A 23,949-nucleotide genomic window follows, 5' to 3' on the forward strand; every position below is an offset into this window, starting at 1 on the left:
AGTGATAGGGCATCCTGCTGGTGGGGTGGAGGGGGTCATTAGATCTTAAAGACTGGGGGTTCCCCCTGCCCCCATCCCACACGGCTCCTGCCTTACATTGAACACACCAAGCCCTCTTCCTCATCTACAACCGAGTGTGTGCTCTCTCTTCTCTCTGGAATTTTATCCCTGACTACCTGCTAGTCATGCACTTGGTAGCAGATCACCACCCCCTCCCCTTCCTCAGGCATGTTTTCCACCACCACCCCCGACCCCAGACCTGACCTAGTCTCTGACCCACAGCGACAGGGACAGTGAGACACTCACCTCAAATTTTAAGGAGGCACCAAAAAACTCAACAATCAAGGTAAGTGCAACATTTTCAAAAATCACAATTGACGTGAAAAAAAAATTGGTATGAGCAAAAATCTCAGAATTCTCAGTAGAAACAGGGTCTGAGCTGGCACAGCACGAGCCCGCGTCAGCTGCCAAACCCCCATCTCTTCACACCGTCATGGCACTGAGCCCTGTGTCCTCGCGGGGACATTCCACACTCGCTGGACTGATGGCTGGATTAGTCTCTGTGCCCACAAAGGCAAAAGCAGCGTACTTCACCAGCCCTCACGCACCTGGCCTCGGCGAAGGGGTGCCAGGAACCCCAGAATGAGCACCACAGGTGGGACAAAGCCCCCAAAGCCGTGCTGTGACCTGTTCCTTTCTGCTCCAAGGGCATGACAGCCTCCAGGCTCCCATTCCACCCAGGGCCCCCCACCCCCACCCCCTGCAGCCCTTTGCTGTCATTTGCAGGATAATATCTGACCGGATAGATGAAGTGAAGCCTCAGGAGAACACAATCAGGCACATCCAGAGAAAATGTGTGACCGATGTCCTGTGGGTCCTGAGACTTCTCTCCACCTTTCCAGAGGTCCACCGCCTAACGGCCGTGGGAGGACACTGTGTCCCGCCGCTCCAGACACCTGGTCGCCTGGGCTCCTGCTGCTGGGGAGCCAGTTGGGATCCATTCCAAGGCCGTCACTCTGTCCACTTCTTCACGGAGAACGTTTCTATTTTGACGAAGTGTCGTTTGAGGCTGCTCTGGAATCACAGTGTATAGGTTTGCCTGAAACATGCTAAAATTCAGACAACAGCTAAATAAAAATTCCCAAATAACCATGCTCTATTTTTGCATTTTTACAAGTTCTTTGAAAGGGAAAAGGGCGGGGGGTAGGAGGGTGGAGATTAAGAAATGCAGAGTTTTTCCGTGTTCTTACCTGATGTCCCAGTTGCAAGAGAAATAGGAAGCTGGGGATGGCGTGAGCAATGGGGATACCCACACAGCACTGGGCATCCCATGAGGGCCACGGACACACCTCCGTCCACTGACACCGCTGCTCTGCGGGTGGCCGTTGTATGCACCTGCCTTTGCCTCTGGTCTGAGGAAGTGCTGTGCTTTCCTTCCTGGGAGGATGGAAAAGGGGAGAAGTATCCCAGTTTTCACCATGCACACCCCTGGCTCCTGGAAGGATGCCCAGCTAGAGAGGTACCCAAGCGCGGCCCCTGATGCTGGCAGCCCAGCCCTGCTGGCTTCTAGGGACCCAGGCCAAGCCGGAAACTAGCCGGTTCATTGTTCAGGGGAGGGGATGGACGCAGGTGGGGGAAGCAACACGCTGTTGTGATTCTTTGTTAAAGACTCACAAGCCCTGCCAAAGGGTCAGTCACCCTTTCAGAAAGGACATTAGGTGCCATTTTCCTCCTGGAAGCCCCATAAATCCCCACATCTCCTCAATATACAATTCAAAAAAGGCCTCAAAATTGCCATTGCTGTCATGCTAAGCACTGGAAAGTTCTGCTTGACCTTTTATTAACATTTTTCTAAACCAATATGTTTTTTTTTTTCCTCAAGCACCCTGAGGAATTATGAAAAATACTTTTTTCTGTAGTTTATCCCATATGCACTTAATAGGCTCACAAATATAATACCATTATAAAAAAGAAAAACTGCCAACTCTGCTAAAAAAATTGTCATAACACTAAATTATTATATAAATATAAAAGGAGTGTGTCTGTAAAATATTCACTCAATGAACATCCCAAGGTGATGGTTTTGCTATGTTGTTTTTATTCCTGAGAGATCCATAATGCATTTGGATATGCCACATGTCACCACATGAATCAGGCTCTTAATGCATGTGCTTTTTAGAAGCAGGGATGTCTTCCCAATAGAATGCGCTATAAAAAAATGTCGAGATCTGGCTGCTTTGTCTGATAGGCATAATTTAATGTCTTGCTTATAATACTGCATCTTAAGGAAAAATACACACTGTCCTATGTAGTTATTTACAATATATTGCTAAGTCTATGCAAATATGTTTCCCCGAGCCTGGGATTATATAGCAAAGGTCAACAATGTTTGAAATATTTTGAAGCATATTCCCAATATGCTTAGTGTATGGTGCTAATGTCCAATATATGCACATATATCTTAATATATTTCCAGATATTTCTGTGCATTGTTCTCTCCATAGCTTCCCACAGAATACTATTAGAGGAATGTTTTCTTCTGAGAAAAGACAAACATCGCCTATCCATCTTGGAAAAATTTATTAAGGTGGCTAATTATACGGTCCTTAATACTGCATTAGTATGGAGGTTGCTCAGTGCCACACTGCGGAAGAGGGAAAGATAGAAGCCAGTTCGGTAATACTGAAACCAGAGATTCAACACACACAGAAAACCAGCACACACCTATATGATCTTATTTTTCTATCACAGGTTTCCAAAGCGCGGCAGTTCAACTTGGGCATTCCAGGTGTGCGTACGTGAAAATACACACACGCACACACACACAGGTTTGTGATTAGACATATGTAAAAATGAAGATTACAAACCATGCATATTACTTCTCACTCCCAAATATTGCAAATTCTGTGCTTATTTTTCTGAGGGGACTTTTGTGATCACATTTCATTCAGGTCGCTTTCTTTTTTTTTTTTTTTTTTAAAGATTGTATTTATCAGGGTGCCTGGGTGGCTCAGTGGGTTAATGCCTCTGCCTTCAGCTCAGGTCATGATCCCGGGGTCCTGGGATCGAGCCCTGCATTGGGCTCTCTGCTCAGCAGGGAGCTTGCTTCCCTTCCTCTCTCTCTGCCTGCCTCTCTGCCTACTTGTGATCTCTGTCTGTCAAATAAATAAATAAAATCTTTTTTAAAAAATAAATAAATAAATAAAGATTTTATTTATTTACTCGACAGACAGAGATCACAAGTAGGCAGAGAGCCCAATGCGGGGCTTGATCCCAGGACCCTGGGATCATGACCTGAGCCGAAGGCAGAGGCTTTAACCCATCAAGCCACCCAGGCACCCCTCAGGTTGCTTTCTTAAGGAAAGCAGGACAGGATGAGGGGAAGGGTCATAAAAACCAGACCTCCAGCATCCAAGCCTTGCCCAGAAGCAAATGTGAAAGAGAGACTGTAACAGAGGATGTGAGATCAGGGTCCTCAACTTCATCTTTTATTCCAAATCGCTCTGTTCCCTTATGTTCTCCAGTCATTGGGTTCAACCAAATTAAAGAAGACTACACAGTCCACCCAGATGTCAAAGCAAGCAGCTTATGCATTAAGAAGAGGTCCCTTCCAGAAAAAGATGTCCATCCCCAGTATGTGAACCAAACCAGACCCATCAGCCAGCTCTTCATTTCTGCACCATTGTGATACTTAGTAGGACCATATCACTCCAGAGGTCACTCTGTCAGCTTCAGGTCCTCCTGGTCTTTAGGCTCCTCAACCCCAAAGCAATACCCTTCCAACCAATCCACTTTTAAGACACTACAAATATCATCCACTTTCAAGGACCTTGAAGTATGCCTAGATGTCCAGATCAGCATCTTTTTTTTTTTTTTAAGAGCAGGAGGTGGGGGGAGGGGTAGAAGGAGAGGGAGATAGAGAATCTCAGGCAGGCTCCATGCCCAACACAGAGCCCCATGCAGGGCTCGATCTCACAACCCTGAGATCATGACCTGAGCTGAAATCAAGAGTCAGCTTCTTAACTGACTGAGCTATACAGGCATCCGTAGATCAGCACCTTTTATGAGAATCCTTTTCTGTATTATCTATCCAGCCAACCACATGGCCCACCTGATGTGGCCTCTGGACAAAAAGGGCCAATGCTGCAAAATCAGCAAAAGCTGATTTTTTTTCAACTAACGCCCATCAACAGAAGAAACAACTTATCCAGAACCACCCTGAACACAGACTTCTCACAGAAGAACCATTGCAGACACAGAACGTAGATCTCCTCATGCAAAGGCACACTCCCTTATTTTCTCCATAAGGGAACCTCATTAACAGCTTCATTCCAAATGACTTTCTTGCTTGACTGTCCGTAGGGTCCCATGATAAGTAAGGATCCCATATGCATGAGGGGAGTCAGGAAGACAGGACATGCATACACGTGTGCCCTGAGGACTGTCCCTGTATCCTGCTAAAACCACACACTGGCTCTCGTGGAGCATTCCAGAGGTTTTAAGGAAGGGTTTTCATGCAGGAAGGCCAAGAGAGCCATGCACATCTTTGTTCTCCCACTGGAAATTCAACTGTATATAAGGAAGAGCGAATGTTAAATCATTTAAAGAGAGATATTTTTCATAGTTTCCAGTACATAAATGTGCTCCAGTACATGTTATTGTAAAATAGTGTTTCTACTTACATTCTTATACATCTGTTGTGTTTACTCATCCTCTAGTTCTGACTTTCAGAAATAGCAATAAATCTATTTTTTAATCCCCTCTCCTGATGACTGATTATTCATCGCTAAAAGGGATGGAGGGAGGTCCACGTGAGGAGTGACCCACTCTCTAGAATATCTTACTCTCGCAAGATAAACAGGGTCCGGGGAGACTCCTCTTCTGTCCCAGAGAGTTTATGCAAACTAAGTAAGAGTTGGTGGCAGCTCAAATAAATATAAATTACCCTCCAGTGGACACTCAAACCACTTGTTACAGTCAATCAACAAAGAGGAGCCAATGATGACATCTACACAAACAATACAATTCATTTTTATACCACATCCCTAATATGAAGATCACAAATGGTTTCGTGGAGTCAGTCATCACTGAGCTAAACCCAATAGGATGGGAAGTCAACCAGATAGAAGGAGGAGGAAGAGGAGCCTCCACTTTTGGAAAGAGGGGAAAAGTTGCCCAGGCAGGTGCCTACGGGGATGTGTTAGCCAGGATAGGATAGTTCTGTGCTGCTGTAACAAACAACCCCAGAATTTCAGTGGTTTAACACAGCAATGTTACTTTCCCGCTCTCACAAAACCCACTGAGAGTCTGGGAGGATCCCAGGACAGATGTGCTACATCCCATGTGACTCAGCGGTCCAGCCTACATCTCAGCATAGGTTTCTATGAGCAGAGGAAGCCAGAGAGGTCATGATGAGCCACACACAGGCTCTTCTGTGCTTTTACCTGGAAGCAGCCCTTTGCCCCAGCAGAAGACACACCCTCTGTGTTTGCAAGGAGGCTGGGAATTTTGGGAGAATGGAGAGGAATGCTTGGTGGACATCACTGTCTCTACCACTGCTAACAAATGATTTCACAGAAAATCAATCATTGTAGAAGGAAGACAGCTCCTAAGCAGAACATATAATGAAGGTCATTCCAAGCACTTTTTCTAAAAAACTGTTTCCTCCCTTTGTCTCCAACTAAACTATGCTTTGCTTAACTGGATTCCTTGGCCTAAGAGATTGCAGCAAAGTCATTTCCTCATCTATGATATGGGGGTAACAATGCTAGTCTAATGGGCTACCATAAAGATCTATGACTTCATGAATTTTTTTAAAGATTTTATTTATTTATTTGAGAGAGAGTATAAGCAGAGGGAGGGGCAGAGGGACAAGGAGACTCCCTGCTGAGCACAGAATCCACCACGGGGCTCGATCCCAGGACCCAAGATCAAGACCTGAACTGAAATCAGATGCTTAGCGGACTGAGCCACCAGTGCCCCTAAGGCTTCATGAATTTTAAACTGTGTACTGTGAGTGCACACATACAGGTTAGTAGAAATGACATCCACAACCAGCGTTTTAGCATGTTGGGACATGACCTGGTTCAATGACTAGAACCATGGCACCCAGAGTAGTCACCAAATGGTTCTATCTGATGTTTACCTAGTTGCTTTGGAAACCACATTGCTTTTAATGCCCCCTGTATTCCCATTTGCTTTAACCTCTCCTCCTCCATCTCCTGTATGTAAGTTCTTACCAAGTTTCAGAAACTCTGGGTTCTATATACTTGATCCCGCAGCAGAACAGCTAGATTATTGGCCAGAATTTTGCCTTTTAGATGAATTCCAACAGTTCCCCGGGATACCTTGCAGCTCAGATCCCCTGCTGGGTTCTTCGATTTGCACTTAGCAACTGGCTCATTTAGTTAGTTTTCTCACACTGGGAAGGTACTTCTAATGAATATGTGAGAAGGATACGGGGTCTGGCTCTTTTTCCAAAGGTCTAATGCTCATTTTTCTCACTGGGTTTTTGGGGGGTTTTGTTTTTTGCTTAGCCATGTATTACAAACTATCCTTCCCCAAAGCTTCTTGATACCTTATCATCTCTAGGTCACATCAGAAATGACCGATTGCAAACAAAACTACCCTGAGACTCGACAAAAGGGAAAAAATGAGGTGGAACCTCTCTCACTGATTCAGTGGAGATGGCAAGGCATGAAAGAGTGTAAGTATCTTGACTTTGACCTTGGGTTCCAGTCTTAACTCCACTATTTGCTAACTTGGTCTTGAGCCAATGGTGCCCTTTCTTTGGCCCCTCCGGGCAGGGCAAAAGAGCGGTATAGGGGAGGGTTCCACAAAAAACATGGCAAAGACTGTGGCTTGGTGAGTATGGAGCTCTCAGTGAAATCCAGTTCTCCTACTCAAACCTCTGGTGACACACTCACCCTTGGGCATGCAAAGTGCAGTAAGACTGTGCCCCCGTCTGAGTGTCACAGAGACACTGGTTCAGGGCATATCTGTGAATTGTCTCTTCTTTACACCTCTCTGTAGGTAAAAGGGAGATGCTTCCAGAAAGGTGCCCTTGTGGCTTAACTTCTGACCCAAGAAGCACCCCAACAGGGCAGTCCCTTCCAACCATGGGTTTTCCTGCCCAACACTCACAGTCGGAATCTGTCCATTGCTGTTGCTGCCTCCTATATCACTAAGATCAGAATTTGTATTGAATCATGGGTCCGTTCTCAGAACATACCACCCTATGCCCAGTTTGGCTTGCTTACTTAACCAGTCCACTGGCTATTTCAACCAAATTACAAAAAACCACAAAGATAAAATAATGAGAAATACTAATTTGTCACTGCAATCCTGGCAGGCAGGGCCTCTGTTTTGCAAGCAGTTTAAATATTATACTTTTGTGCTTTCCTAAACTAATTTAGCCTACTAATTTTCTATAATTACCTGCATGCTCTTAGCTTGCGCTGGTCAGATGAGTTCTGAGACACTTATATAACCAGCATTAAAAAGATGCATTTAGCAGCTTGGATTGTTAAAGTAACAAAGCCTATAGAATCCGGAGGTTATTGTATTCTCCCAAAAGTACTTAAATAATAGCCTAAAATCTGAAGAATTACTTTAATACTTCAATAAAAATAACCCAATTCAAAACATTTTCAAGGAAACAGAGTTCTTTGCTCTAGGCTACCGAGTAATGGCTGAGAGAAAGTATATAGCCTGTCACTTCTGATTAGAGAACTGTGCCTCTGTGCTTTGAATGAGGGGCATGTCTGGTAATAGGAAGTGCAGATATTAAAGTTAATAAAATAATGTGGAATACGATATATATGAAACTTGACCAAGTATAGCACAGAATGTAACATACATTACCCTGTTCAGTCAACTCCTGTGGCCCGGCATCTAATGACAAGCTTAATTTCTGTTTCCAATGAGGGTACAGCTAAAAATACAATTTCCAGATTAGACAAATATTTTATCCAACTCCCTAACAAATGTAACCGGGAATGGCTGACATGTCTACACAGATGCCCAGCGACCATGAGAGGGAATTACTAGGATTGCAAACTGCTCAGCCTGAAAAGTCCATGAAACCTCATCATCTTTGAGGTCATTATAAATAATTAGTTGCAAACACGGCGATGTGGCAGCTTCACCACTGGAAAAGGACAGGGGCGCCTCCATTTCTCTCCCGCCCTGGGAGGCTCTTGGCTCCCTCTCGACACAATCAGGTCTCCCCAAACAACTGGGCACCAAGCCCCCTGCACACCCATGATTACATCTTTAATCTCAAACCCCAACGCCAACTGTAATGGTTTTGTTTTTCGATACATTAACCTTCAACTTGTATTTTCACTATTAAATAACCAGCTTGAGAGCCTCCTGGAATTTTTTTTCTTCCCAGTCACCTACACGAAACCATGTGGTACCCATGATGGGACCCTCTTAAGGGATTTAAAAGCAATTCAATGAGCTAATCTCAGTAAACCCAGAATTAAAGTTCTTGTTTCCATATTTCACTTTCAAAATATTTAGAACTTTGACAGATATGACATTATGTTTTCATTAAAACAGCTGATTTCAAAATGCTGCACTGTGCAGAAACGCCATAAACAGTTTATGATGAACTGCCACACTCTTAATTAAAACAATAAATCCAGCACGCAATATTTGTACAGCCTCTGGTCTGACCTTTGCCTCTTGCTATCCAGCACCAAGCCGCGGCTGCGTTCCCAACGCCAGACGTGGAAGGTTTTAAAACATGATCTGAAAGGCACTAAAGATAAAATAAGAGAAAACGTACCATTAGTCTTCGCAGTTATGATTAATTCAGTTCATATTTTACAATCTGGTTATGGAGTAAAACTGCAGACTTTACATCAAGTATTTGCCATTCACTCTACCTAATGTATAAAAATGCCTGATATTTTAGAAAATGGCACCGAGCTAATTCACCGCAACCCCGCTGAAGGACAGGCATTGAAATCATAAACACGGAGAGTGATGAGCTCTCCGTCTGAAGTGACGAACAGAACTCACTCGGGTGGACGGTCAGCCTCGGACGATAAATATGCCGCTCGCAGCCCTGTCTCCCATGCCACTCTCGTCTCCATGCTGCTAGATTTCAGATTAAAATATTCCCTTAAATCTCTCCCATCTGCTGCTGGAGCAAGCAGCGAGGGTGTTAATTACCAAACAGGAATAACAGTAAATTTGTGGTACTGGCCCGGAGTCACCAAGTCAACCCCAGACCCCAGCAGCGTCAAGGCTGGAAACTGTCCTGAGCTGGGTCGCAGAGCACCCCATATTGAGAGGGAAGCAGGGTGGCTGGGCGACCCCATTCTGCAGCTCTGATTCAACGGACATACATCCAGCCAGCCACCTGGCTCCGTAAGATAATAGCCCCAGCCACAGCAGGAGCAGAGACTCTCCGTAGGAAAGGGAGGGTATGTCCAAGCTCCCCTGTGGTTATAGGGACTAACCACACGGTGCCTGCTGCAGGCTGGTCCCCGAAAACCTCCCATCATACCTGACCCAAGCACAGGTGTCCAGTCCTTTTCTCTGGGCCTTCCCACCCCAACCCCCCCACACCCTGTACCTATTTACATATGACAAACGCATGCGTGTGGCACATGGACACGTTCAGAGCTGGGTCTAGCAAAGCCTGGGAGGCTGGGCAACAACCAAGTGGATGGCAATGAGCTGGACTCATTGTTGGTCCCAGGGTCTGGGTGTGGGGGCAGCTGGGAGGGGGGTGTTGGAGGTGCAACCCTGTTAGTGGTACCCTGCTTGGTACCCATGCAGGTCCTTGTTGGAGCTGCAGGTAGAGCCCACCAGAGTTCTAGAAAGATGGAGAAGGAAGCCATGCTGGCCAGAGGAGGCCATGCAGGCTCTTAATCCAGGACCTACATCTATTCTGTCCACGTCAAAAGGAGTAGAATACCCAGTGAGGCACGTCTTACTGTGAGGGAAAGACCCCGCCCTACCTAGGGGCTCTGGCTTTCACCCACCTCTGTAGCCTCATCTTGCCTGCCTTCTCCCCTCTCCAGACACCCGACTTCCCACTAAGGGTCCCTTCCAGCCCACACAGCCTTGTGGACTCACAGCTCTGGCCTGTGTTCCAGCACTGGAGGGAACCAAAGTTGCTTACCCTACTCATGGAGACTCCAAAGGTTACCTCCAGGGAGATATAGGCATATCCCACTCCCAGAGCCTTCTTCAGTCCTTCGTGGTTGGGGAATTCTGTCCCAGTTGTCCCAGCAGGGGAAGGGCTCTACAGAAAAGCTGGGCCCTCGGGGCGTTGGGGGCGGGGGAGGTGAGTCTCTGAGTACAAAGCAGGATTTCTGTGCCCCGCCCCCAAGCCCTGCCTCAGGACCAGTCCTGCCCTCCTCAGAAGCCATCACTCAGTGCCTTTGCCCTTTGAGTCAAACATCATAGTTGAAGTGGGTTCCAACCACCTTTTTACCAAGCAGCGTACCCTAACAGGGTTGCACCTCTAACACCCTCCCAGCTGCCCCCACACCCAGACCTTGGGACCAGGAAGATCAGCCCCAGACCCTGGGCACCTGCTATCCCCTCCACTAGTACCATGCACCACACCGTCCAGGTGGCCAGGCCACCCTGGCTGACAAAGGCACACTATGTCTTTAGGGTGTCCTTATGGTCACATTTGGCCCCCACCACTGTTCTTGTGAATACACCATTTTTCAGAAGACAGAGGTCTGGAGGAATGAAGTCTCTACCTTAAAATCATGCAAGCCAGTGAATAGCACCATGGAATTAAAATCCACTTCCTCTGCCTTAGGGCTAGCGCTTCCTCAGGAAGCACTCTGTCCTCCTTTGGACAGACTCTAAGACTCTCAAATGGAGGCCCATGGATATATCCTCAGGGGGTCCACAATTGCTTGGGGTCATTTTAATTTTTTTTTTTTTTTACCATTTTACATTGGTGAAAATCCATCTAAAAGACACAATGAGTGTAAACATGTTCCAGATCAGGTAGGTGGCCAACCACCGTGTGATTTCCATGCCAGGTTTCGTGTTTTGCATCCCGTAGGTATCAAAGCACACTTCTGCCGTCATCTAAGACTGAAGCGTTGGAGGCTGAGGGAGCAATGCAGCTGAGGAAAGGCCAACTGAATTTCTAGAATTCTGTTCATGGGAGTGCAAGCCCTGAGTGACTCCGACCTCGGTGTGGGGGAAGGGGGCGTGTGCTGTGACAGACTGACCTGGGACCCATCAGGAGAATGCAGGGCATAGCATATAACACGTCCACGCTGCTCTCCACGGAATCACCTCTCAATCCCCCAGCCGGACACCTGCTATCTTCACTCTCTGGTTTCTCTGATCTGCTACAGCTCTCTAGGTTTCTTTCCATCCTACGCCCTCCCTCTGGATCCATACCCCATACTGGGGTGTGGGACAGGGTCAGATCTTCCAGATGCTTTATTAGTTTGAGATTTTAGATAGCTCAGATTCTTCAGACCGTCACAGTGAACCTTTCTTAATCTTGGCAGATCTGAAAGCATAACTTTCATGCGTTGTTAGGCAAATCACGTATCTGCTCTTTATTGGTTCTTCAACAAGGAATGAGGGAGGGAAGGGAAGAAAGGGGTCCAGAAAAGAAGGAATCCCTGTCCTGGCACCAGTAATGGTTTGAACAGATGAAAAATGGTGGAAAAGTTCAGCCAACCCTGCTCCCAGCCCACCCCACTGCCAAGACATGTAAGCGTGCCCGTCTGCAAAGAACCTGGGTTATATGGTCAGTTCTAGACCCATGTTGCAAGTTGTGATTTAGTGTCAGCAAAACAACATCATCCTTTCCATGAAGTGAATGTCACTATTTTGAATTTCATTGGTTTTATCATTTTGTTTGTATTTTTTTAAAGATTTTATTTATTTTTTTGACAGACAGAGATCACATGTAGGCAGAGAGGCAGGCAGAGAGAGAGAGAGAGAGAGAGGAGGAAGCAGGCTCCCCACTGAGCAGAGAGCCCGATGCGGGGCTCGATCCCAGGATCCTGAGATCATGACCTGAGCCGAAGGCAGAGGCTTTAACCCACTGAGCCACCCAGGTGCCCCTCATTTTGTTTGTATTTAACTTGTATATGAGTTGTCTACAAGTTATAAGCATATGGAGTTTGACCTACTTCTCTAAGATGTGGAATCAAGAATATTATGATCTTTATCCATCGAGTGGTCATAAGAATCAAAGAAAAGCACGTGAGGAAAGCACTTCACACGGTGCCTGGCCCCAGGGGAGAACTCAATAAATGTCACTAAATCTTGTAATGTTATAATAATAAATACTGATGCAAAAAATAATTTAAGTTACTACTGAGGGTCTGCAATGTTGTTTTATTGTTTTCTTAAGAAGCTACACTAATCAAACTTAAGGAATATTGAGCTGAATTGCATGTCCCCAAAATTCTCATGTTTAAGTCCCAGCGTCTGGTACCTCCCAGCGTGACCATATTTGGAGATAGGGTCCTTAAAGAGGTTATTATGTTATAATGGTTTTTTTTTAAAGATTTTATTTATTTTTTGACAGAAAGAGATCACAAGTAGGCAGAGAGGCAGGCAGAGAGAGAGAGGAAGGGAAGCAGGCTCCATGCTGAGCAGAGAGCCCGATGCGGGGCTCGATCCCAGGACCCCGGGACCACGACTGGAACCGAAGGCAGAGGCTTTAACCCACTGAGCCACCCAGGAGCCCCGTTATAATGAATTCTTAATGGTGGGCCCTAATCCAATGTGACGGCTGTCCTTATAAAAAGAAATTAGGACACAGACACGCATAGAGAGGAGACCACGTGAGGACAGCCACCACACGCTAAAGAGAGAGGTCGCTGAAGAAGTCACCCCCTGCCAACACCTTCACCCCGGACTTCCAGCCTCAAGGACTGTGAACAATAGATTCACAAACTCCCAGTCTGCGGGATTTTGTTACAGCAGCCTGAGCAAACCGCTATACCTCTGAATCCCCAAAATTAGGAACCAACTTGCAATTTCTTGCATTCTGCCTCACCATCCCTTCCATGAGGTGAATCCTGGCCAGCTGGGTGGTCATTGGGAGGAAGGGGAAAGAAGCGAGGGATAGAAGAGCTTCGGCCCATACCCGGCCACCATCTCTGCTGGGCGGTAGGACCAGAGGCACGGGTGGGAGGACAGGGCATCCTCGGCTTTACAAGGGGACAAATGGACCATTTCATGTCCCAAAACAGCCTCCCAGGAACACTCCCAAACGGAGCCATAAAAGAAGGTTCAGAACCAAGAACTTTTACAGGGGTTTTTATCTCTGTGTCTATTGAGTTTTATACCCCTTCAGGGTATCTGGGGGCTGAGGGCAGAGTGGAAAAAGGCCTTTCATTAAATGCAGGAAACAGCAACAGCCAGAAATGAGTGGGACTCTTCACCCTCTGGTTTCAAGGTAACTCTTGGAAAAACTCCCAAGTCCCTACCGGGCAGCAACCAGCAGGGCAAGGCTGTCTGGCAGTTGACGGCATTCTAAGTTTTAGCCTGAGATGCAGCCGTGGCCTGAAGCCCCCAGCCACGGCCAAGGCCTCCTGAGAGCCATGGGGGTAGGGGCTCTGGAGCAGACGGGCCACCAGCTACACGGGGTGCTGGAGCACCTCACCATTTGCCTCAGAAGGTCTCATCCTACCCTGGCATCTCACCAGCAGAGGATTAGCCTCTGTGCAAAAGACAGACTGTGGGCTCTGGGTTAGGGAGCAAGGCAGATCAGGGGGCAGAGCGAGAGAGAGAAAGAGAATCTTAAGCACGCTCCATGCCTAGCACGGGGCCCCAGCGCAGGGCTCAATCTCATGACCCCGAGATCATGACCTGAGCCAAAATCAAGAGTCAGATGTTCAACTGACTGAGGCACCCGGGTGCCCCGTGGCCATTAACTCTCTCACTCACACTGCATATAACCTACCCAATATACACAATAACCTGAAGACCCACAAAGGGCCCAAACCTTCCCAGAGCCAAGCAATCTACATTTTGCACCAAGAGGCACAAACCCTGGCCCAGGATTGCCTACTTCTCCTCCCCACCCCACCCCCAGGACTCAGGCAGCATCAGACGCCGGCCCTGGCTGGCCCCCGTCTGCCAGCGCGTCATCCTGGGATCCTTCCCACACTCTTCACAAAGCCTGGGCTGCGGAATTTTGCCGTCAGAGAAGTGTGGAGGCCAAGGCAGCCAGAGCTGAGCTCGAGGAATCATTCAGTGGTGACTAGGAAGGACACTGGCATCCCCAAGTCTATTTCCATCTCGAGACTCAAACATTCTGCAAACGCCCTTCCCTCTGCCGTGGAGGTGGGTCGCTGCCAGAAATGCACCCACACCTACTGCTCCCCAAACCCCACATCCAGCGTGCCCAGCAAACACGGGCTGTAGCTTGAAAGCAAGAAAATCAGGAAGCAGAACATTGCTAATTCTCAAGGCAGCATTAACTCATTCGCTTGCACATATGGGGTACTTGGACCCCACTGGGCCTTCTATATATATCACTTATCATACAGCAGGTGCAACTTGGGAGAATTAATGTTGCTATAGGAACATTCGGATCAAGGCTGGCTTCCAGAGTGAAGAGAGAAAAAATAAGTTCTCCTCCTCAGTGTACTTCTCTGTTTTGAGCTTCAAAGAAGAAGCAATGTAATCGAGTCAGAGGAGGCAAGAAGGGGCTTCCCCTAGTGGTTTGGAGAAGGTGAGAATTCCTGGAAGCAGCTCCTTGGGGAGAGGGGAAGGAAGCTCAGAGCCTAAGCCTCATGCCCACGTGGCCGAGAGGGCTGGAGACAGGGACCTCGGGGAGCAAACCCCTGTCCGGGCCAGGAGTAGGTCTTGGGGTGCCAAGGCTGGAGGGTTGCCTCAGGGTGCTTCCAGAATCCTCCCTGAGGACAGGTTGAAAGTCCCATAAACTCTAGAATATGATGTGCTCACCTTCCCCAGCTCCACATCCTTGTGCTTTATTTCTACAACCTGCCATGCTTCCCAGGGATAGCATCAAGAAAAAAGGGGAGATCAAGGGTGGGTTCAGAAGTCTGCTTTGGTCCCTGATAGACACCCCATGGAGACCCATCTCTGGCTGAGACATCTCTAGAGCAGGAGACATGTTGGAAGTTTGCTTTAACCCTGGCATTATAACTCAGCTCTCCTTGGGAGCAATGGCTGTGCCCACCTATGAATCCCTCAGCTAAACTAAACTCTTCAGTGAAAGATCTGAGCATTTGGCTCACCCATTAGAGGCTTTCCTGACTAGTAAACCGGATATACATTGGATCTGCCAAGTGTTTGGAAATCCAGAAGCCTACTGTCTCCTTTCGGGAGGGGCAGGGATCCTAAGTCTCCATCCCACCACCTCTCCTTCCATACCTGGGGGACTTAGCAGGCCACACCTGCTGAGTGGCCCAGACAGCCAGACATCCCACCTATGGTGAGGAGAGAGACACACATCTGATTTCACCACATCACCTAGTCCCAGCATCTGGCAACGCGCTCGGAACGGGCTGGCTGAAGGAGTGGATGTTGAGTCCAAGACGACAACAGAGCAAAATAAGAGAGAAGTAAGGTCAGCCTTCCTAATGCCTTTTCCAGCTCAGGGTCCGCCAGGTACCCACGTAGGGCCAGGTGCTCTATTTTGCCCAGGGGACACATAGATGAAGAAGACATCACCTGTGCCCTCAAGATGGGCACAGCCCACCCAGTGGAAGGGAAAGGAGAAGCAGGGAAAATAAGTAAATGAGAACTGTGTCTTACTTCTGGTCTTCCCAGGAACCAAGGCTAGGCACCTACAAATGCCCATGGAATGAACATGGATGGTAAAGTGACAGGGACCTACCCAAGGAATAATGTCAAGTGTCAAAAGGAGCACAGGGTGGGGGAAATTTATTATGGACAAGAAGGTATGGTGCCACGGGCTGTGGCCCACACTCCCACCCAGCGGATGAAAGGAAACTTTCCAGTTCCACTGGAGACTCAAGGACTCAAGGCTCCCTCCCCATTAGGTATTTCAGACACATCCCAAATACCGTGACAGGAAAAGGGACTGCCACCACCCAGAGCTGCTGTTTTGCATTTCCTCTGAAGCTGTGTCTACTTTTAAAACACACAGAATGGTAAAGTGGCCTATCTAAGTGCTTCCCAGTCCCCTCTGCTTGGAGCTACGTACCAAACATCCTAACCACGGGCAGGGCTGAGTCCTCGAGATGCAGAGGGACGAGAAGCCTGTCCCTCGTAGGGGAAGGCAGGCAGGGAGGGCATAAGCATTCTTCTCTTGCCCACCCTCTCAGATCTTCTACACAGTTGAAAGAAAGGTGGGTCTGCACCCTCCTTGAGTCCACAATTTGCCCCATTTCACGTGTCAGACCAGCAAGGGAAAAGACGACTCAGAGAGCCCACGGACACCGGTCATTCTAAGATGACAGTGGGCAAAGGGCGAAGAGTTACCTGGTTTGTCTGACAGGCTTCCTGGGCGTCACCAAGACAGACCCCCATCTAGGGCTCCCGGGTCCCTCCTACCCGCTGTCCCTCTGTTGTGTGTCAAAAATTCCTCTCTTTGTTTCCTGAGCTTACTTTAACTCAAGTGTGGTGTTTTCAATTCTGCCTGTGGCGTGGCTTTGGAATTAAGCAGTTTGTGTGCTGACAGCTGGTGTTACAACTGGCCTACTCCCTTCCGCCCCCACAGAGAGCCAGCTCGGTGGGTGGACGGCCTCGGAGGAGCTCACGCACGTTCCAACAGCCGTCTTCTCCCCAGGGAGGGGGCGGGAGCCGCAGAAGCTGGTGAGGATGCTGTGGGGGCCTCGCACAGTCCCGAGGACATCCCAGGGCAGCACAGAACCACTGCTGAAATATTAGCCCACATTTTCCAATACGCACCTTTGGGGACACTGTCAGGGTCCCAAACACACTCTGCCACGGAGATGCCTTCCTCACTTCATCGGTCAGGCAACAGGCCCGGGTTAAGGGCCAGTGCCACTAAGAAGTAGTCACATGGCGCATGTGTGTCCCACAGGCATTACAAATGAGAATTCTGGGTACACAGAATGCCTTGAGAGGCCTTTATTATTTTTTTTAAGATTTTATTTTTAAGGCATCTCCACATCCAACATGGGGCTCGAACTTACAACCCTAAGATGGGAAGTTGCATGCTCCACTGACTGAGGCAACCGGGTGCCCCTTGGGAGTCTCTTATATTCTTTAATCTTGTCCTTTTGTCTCAACACAGCCCTAAGACTCCTACTGGCCCAGCAAACAAGATGGAGAAAGGTGATCCATTTTCCAGGGAGCGAGCATTTCCAGAATTTTGCTGAGTCCGAGGTGCTAAGAAATGGTCCCTACATGCAGAAGTAAATTTGAGGTGACCCCACAAAGACCTGGGAACCCCGTATACTTCCAAGCCTCATCGGAGCCAGTCAGTCAGTCATAGCCAGGCCCCCGCCCCTACTTCATGCATAAGGAACAGAGGCGGTCCAATCCCCAGTTTCTATGCCCACCAAACCTCAGGCCCCTAGAAATCCTTAATGTCATCCAACTTATCAGAGGGGGCCAGAGCTGTTTTCATTTTCCTTTGGGCCACTGTATCTCCCTCATAATTTATAGGCCATTTTGCATATCCTAGACATAAAGTGGAAGTTTCTAAAATGATTTTTTTTTTTACTGCGGTAGATTCTAGACCTCAGGATCTGTAAATAAAGTCAACAACTAATCTCAGTGTCTGCTTATTCACATGAATACAGACTTGAGATTTCTGCAAAACAAGGAATACGATACTGTTCTTCCCAAAGTTCAGTAAATGGCTCGCAACCCAAGCAACCTTACACTGGTTCCTACTGGTGTCGAGATAAAGTCCCAACCCCCCCAAGGCCTACGGGGCACACCTGCCTGGTCTGCCTCCCAGTGGCCATGTCTGCCAGGCTCTCCTCCCTTGGCCTTTCAGCGCTCAAACACGTCAAGCTCCTGCTACTCCAAGACTGGGCCCTGGGTCTGCTCCTCTCTCTCCAACTGGCCAATAGCTTCTCATTCTCTTCATTCCACACATACCATCCTTCTTCAGGGAAGCGGTCTTTGCCATCTACTTCACCTTCTTGGAATACCTCCTCTTTCCCTTGAAGGCTTTTTTCACCCAGCACAATTATATAATTACTATATATTAAATTATACTATAAAAATATATTGTATATAATATCATACTGTACTGATACTATAAATAATATACTATATATTAAATTAGATGTATTACTACATATCAAAATTACATTTTTACTACCGGTCTAACTCTGTATGGGCAAGAACCGTACATTTTACTCAGCATGGTATCTTCCACTCTAAACAAATACTTGGGGCTAGTAGGTCCCCGGGAAATACATATTCTTATTCTTCTTATGCTTATTATTAAGTCATGCATACGGTTAGACTTAAAAGAAAAGTACAAGAAACTGACAGACTGGACCTCATCAAAATTAAATTTGGGGCCCTGCAAAAGCCACTTGAAGATGGATAAAAAGACAAGGTCCACATCTGGAGAAAATAGTTGCAAACCACACATCCAAAAAGAACTAGTATTCAGAATATATGAAGGACTCTCAAATTCAAAAGTTATCAGAACACAAACAGTCCAATTATAAAATGGGCAAAACACATTAAAAGACGCTTGACTGACAAGGATATACAGATGGCAAATAATCACATGAAAAGGAAAGTGGACATGTCAACACTTTGAAAGGCCCATATTTTTATGTCCAGAGATGCTACTCCTAGGGATTTCTCCAAAGGAAACAGAAATGTGCAAAAAAGATGTCAGTATCCGGAATGTTGATTGCAGCATTATTTACGTACAAAAACAAAAAAAACGGGGAGCTTCTATGTCTCCAACCACAAAGGATTGGTTGAGCAACTGCATTCCATCTCCAAATGCACCTAGAATGTCAATTCCTGCAGGCTGGGGTCTTTGTTCGGGCCCACAGTGTCCCCAAAGTCTAGAAAAAGCTTCAATTAATAGTATCAGATTAATCTAAACTCAGTGATGAAACTCTGAGCACCACAGAAAATTGTGATATGGGAAAACATTCACAATATCATAAGCGGGAAAAAAGAGAAAACAGATTGCAAGACTGTATGTGCATTGTAACCACAGTTCTGTTTAAAGGAGGAAAAAAATGTATGTTTGTTTGCGTATTAAGAGACTAATGGAAAATAAACAAAGGCATTAGCAAGGGCTATCTCTCTGGTGAGATTAGGGGATTGCTCCTTTCCTTCTTTTGCCTTTTTTTATGTCCTCTATATTTGTGTGTATTTTCTATATATTCCAAATTTTCTGCAAAGAACATCTATTCCTTTTCAAACAGAAAAGACAGTGGTATTTTTAAAGTACTTTGGAATCTGTGCTGAGTTACTATGATTTCTGGAACAGTGAGGGAGTGTTGGCGGGGGGGGGGGGCGCACTGCCCTCTTGTTTCCAGGGTCCCCCAGTGATAGGGAGGTCACCCGACTCCAGCCCTAGTCACAGCACCTTCAGGATTTTCCCCACAAACTGAAACCACTCATCTTCTTGTTTACTTAATATTTGCCTTAATTTCACTCTTTTAAAAAAATGTATTGAGGGAATCTGTTTCACTACCATAAAGGGAAATCAGTAGCATTTGCCACAAACAAAATGTAACTATAAAATAAACATCATTTTTTTAAAGTGGCAATTTTTTTTAGTTCCAGCTAGATACTGTCCCCTAAAGAAGGTCCTGAATCCAAGGCCAGCTGTCCTCTTTTTAATAAAAAGAGGTTACCAGATGTAAGAGAGGCAAGTGTTAAATATATTTGTACCAAATAGCCCTCTCTCTTAGATATAATCAGAAGGCTTAAAAGTGAATTGAAGGAAGACTTGACATTTGATTCAGTGTCTTTTATTGCCATGTCCCTGCAGTACCCACGAGTATTTACATGCCATGAGCAGTACATGTTTCAAGCTCCAGAGTTCACTGGGTTTCACAGATGAGCCCCAAGGATTAGACTAGCTCCTGCTACCTACCCCTTTGAGCTCTGAGCCAGCCCTCCCCAGGCGTGGGACAGCACGGAAGGGAGCAACAGGAGGCCCAGAGAGGGAGGAGGGTCCATCACCTTGACAACTCAGCAGGTCACCCTTAGATCTCAAGGAGTCATCCTCTCCCAAGTATGGAAGAGTCATGGGCAGGGGACGTAGCACAGCTGACAGCACCTCTCTCAAGCCCCATATAGGTGCATAATGCACCCTTGGGATGCTGGACAGGAAGAACTGGAGTGAATGATTTGCAGTCATGTTTGCTAGTTACAGGCCTGGGAAAAATGATCCTTTCCTGCCTAGAGCATTATCATGTGAGCTGCACCAGCTCCATTAACGTTGGAAGCATCCGTAGGAGATTATGGAACGTATGATGGCTTTGTCTGGGAAACCGTTCGTTTCTGATCGGAAGTTCTATTACACATGAATTTAATTCTAAACAGTGTTACCAACAGATCCAAATGATTTACATTTTAAGCAATCTTCTTTCATTATCTCATACCTTGTCGGGGAGCAAAAGATGGATTTTTATGGTTTCTGTGTTGAGAAATGATTAATGCCCCTAAATGGGAGGCTCTCCCTCCTCCAGCTGTTCCAGCGTGGGGTCCCATCCCTCAGTCTTCCTTCAGTGGGCACACGTGAGAGCCAAGATCAGAGAAAGGGCACTTGAAAAGAGCATTCCAATCTTCTTTTAAATTGGGCCTAAAGGGGGTAGATGTTTCCGATTAAGACATTGAACACCACTTGGTACCAAACATTGTCTTCCATCCAGAAAGAATGAGAGAGAAAAAGAGAGAGAGTTACCCACTAATGAAACCCAAAATTGTTACAAAAGCATAAAAACGTGTAAGAGAAATGATCTGGTTTTCCCCTGCCAAAACACAACTATGCAAGTGGGGAAATTGGGCATAGGTCCCCAATGGAAACAAGTCTGGAATTTTGAATCCCACTGGTACTTTGAAAAGTCCTCCCAACTGCTGGGGTAAAGGACACTGGGCTCAGTCTCTCATTGGCTTTGCATTTGCCTTCATGTTCATTCTTTCCAAGGGAGGCCCGGACAACCAGTCCATAAACACCATGAAGAGCTGGTTGTTGGTTCAACCGGCCAGGGGCTATGTTTCTGGAAACCTCTGCCCACTCACCAAGTTCAGATGACACATTCCTTGATGGGCAGATCCTCCTCCCCAGCTTCTTGCAGTTAAGTCCTTCCCCACATTTGGTCGAATGGCTTGAGTGAGCCCTTTGGATGGAACGGTTGAGTGAGAATCACCTGACAACCCAGGCTGTCTCACAGGTACCTGGCAACTTTCGACTTCACCTAGATCATAACATAAGTTCCCAAGGCCGGAGTTAAAAAAGTAAATGCAAGCAATTCAAGGGCCCTGATAGCTAAGTTTTTTAGAAGTATGCAGATATCGCCTCGGAGAAATCATCTTCACGGCGCTGGGAATCCTGCTGCCCTCCAGGACTGTAGGACCTGAACAGGTCTGCAAGTTACCCCAAAAGAACCAGCAGCAAGCAAATGGACAGAGAAGTAAATTGCGCCGTCGAACCCCAACTGCCCTCCACGCGGAGAAGGAGGTCGTGTCCTTGACGCAGGGCCCACGGTTACCCTGAGCCTCCTAGAAAGCCTGTCCCTCCCCCTACTGTTCATGGTATCTTTAGAATCAAGGCTACAAACTGCATGAATAGCGAGTAATTCAATTAACTCTATAGTCTGAGATGAAAAAAGGGCCATTTTGCTAGCTCGAGTGGAGCACTAGTTTAACCCTGGTGCTCAGGAAATTCCCAGGCCAGACAGCATATTAAACCGGCTCTTCAACTTAAGAACAATTACTGTCATTTATCAGCCTGAATAGCAATAATGCACAAATCGACAGCTTTCAGGAGGCAAAAAGCTGGCTAGGTGTAATGATATGCAAAGCCCCAGCTCTCAACATTCGGAACTGTCTCAATCCCATCAATACATCTCCCACCACCTACAATTTATCAATACAAATGTGGTGCCCAATGAAGGCAAGACCGGGAAGATAAATATGAACGGGCTGAGGGGAAAAAAGGCTCAGGAATGTTTGAATTTTAAAATGATGAAGTGCAGATCACATTCTTAAAGCATTTTACATGCAATGACCCGATCACATCAAGTCCTATTCTGAAAGAGGAAACCGAATAAGGGGATTTTTCTACTCCAAGGTTGCAGGTAGTTGCAGCTTTTATTTCTTTTTCTGTCCCCAGATCATGTCTTTCACAGAAATATGTGATCATTCTGAGCCTGAATAAAAGTAATAACAATAATGCTAATCACAGTGATGGATTTGCGTAGAGCCCTTTCCCTGATTACGTTCACACTTATGATTTCATTTTAACTTCATAATGTCTGCAAGAGGTAAAAAGAGAAATATTACCATACCCATTTTGAAAGAGGGGGAAACTGAGGCAGGGTGTGAGTTTGAGATCCTCTCCAATCAATCAGGGCTAGAACTGGATTCTCTGACCAACCTGTCGAAGTCACAGCACACGCAGGACAAGACCAGGTTGCCCAGAAGTGCCAGGGAGGATTCGAGAACTCCAGTGTACAAGGGGAGCAGGTGCCAAGGGAAGTAGGAGTCATGGAGATGGGGCAGGACGGAGACACACAGAATGTCATATTCCAAAACCAAACAAATGGAATTCTGGGGCTGCAGCACACAGTGACTGAGCCCCCTGCTGAGTGCCAGGCGCTGGAGGAGGTGGAGCTATGTCCCCGCTGACCTGGGCCCTGCTTGTGTCCCTGATGCCTGTACCCCCATCACCCCCATCACATACTGACGTTTTGCTAAGCAGCATTGGTCGGCCTGATCGAACACATTTACCATGTGTCAAGGGAAGTCTGGAAGGGAGGTATCAAGGGTAGAATCTGAGGTGGAAAACATTCTTACAAAGGCAATGGGGACCATATGGGGGAGGGGGTGGGTTGGGGAGGGAAGTTCTTGGAGCAAGTCAGTGCACCCCAGTGCATTCCCCCGTGCCGGGGGAATTCAGGGAGTGGTTTACACTATAGACATCTTTTTTCTTCACCTTCCAATTCCTTCTGCAGACCCATCCCGAGCCTCCCAGCTTTTCCATCACAGGTGCTCACCACCTTGGCCCACATTTTGCAATGGCCTCAAACTCTGGCATGCAAACTCTTGGCCTTTAGGTAATATTTTTAACCAACTTAAAAAGGAAAATAGTGGTTGGTGATACGATTTAGGGGATTTGTTTGCTTGGTTGTTTGTTTGTAAGATTGGGCTGGGGTTTTGTGGGTTTTTTTATGCTGCTTATCTTTCTTTCCTAATATAATGTGTACCTAATTTAAAATCACATATGCACAAGTAAAATGATCAGCTCTTACATGACCTCCTATGTCTTAATTTTTAAATGGATAGGGAAAAGCCTTGAACAGAGTCTTATCTTCTGACATCACATGAGAAGACGGTGTATTTTCCTCCCTTCATAAGAAATTACACCTTGCTCTCACTATTAAATTAGAATATCCTCTCCTCTCTCTGAAATTTGGCTGCATTACAGTAAATACATAAATCGAAGAGGCATGGGATCCAGACGCCAATTGGCAGACGGTACTATGAAATAAGCACCGGGACACTGGCGTGCGGAAGTGTTACAACCTGTTCCAATCTGCTCCCTGTTCTCCCTCATAACAAAAGAGGAAGAGAGTCCAAACCCTCCTACACGCACACACACGTGTACACACGCACACACTCACACACACGCACACACGCACACATGCACATGAACACACACATGCCATGCACATACACACACACAGAGACCAAAGTTTGGGAGGTTTCAATAGAGCAAGAGCAGCTAAGAAGAAGAGCCACCCAACTGCTCAGGACATGGGTTTCTCGTTCTTACCGCAGAGCTGCAATATTTGCCACATCTTGCCA

At 46.8% G+C, this 23,949-nt stretch overlaps 1 long non-coding RNA gene across 1 annotated transcript in view; it reads right to left on the reverse strand.

Annotated features, from left to right (window-relative positions):
* Positions 1-1,029: 1,029 nt before the first annotated feature.
* LOC116861896 overlaps positions 1,030-23,949 on the reverse strand; it is a 70,259-nt gene continuing 47,339 nt past the window's right edge. Inside the window, exons 2-4 of the long non-coding RNA XR_004381554.1 lie at positions 8,683-8,767; positions 1,251-1,437; positions 1,030-1,109 (exon numbers count right to left, since the gene is read on the reverse strand). This is a non-coding gene — a long non-coding RNA (uncharacterized LOC116861896). The remainder of the gene's footprint in view (positions 1,110-1,250; positions 1,438-8,682; positions 8,768-23,949) is intronic.

This window comes from Lontra canadensis, unplaced genomic scaffold (genome assembly GCF_010015895.1).
Source record: "Lontra canadensis isolate GAN:19392208 unplaced genomic scaffold, GSC_riverotter_1.0 scaffold208, whole genome shotgun sequence".
Lineage (NCBI taxonomy): Eukaryota > Metazoa > Chordata > Mammalia > Carnivora > Mustelidae > Lontra > Lontra canadensis.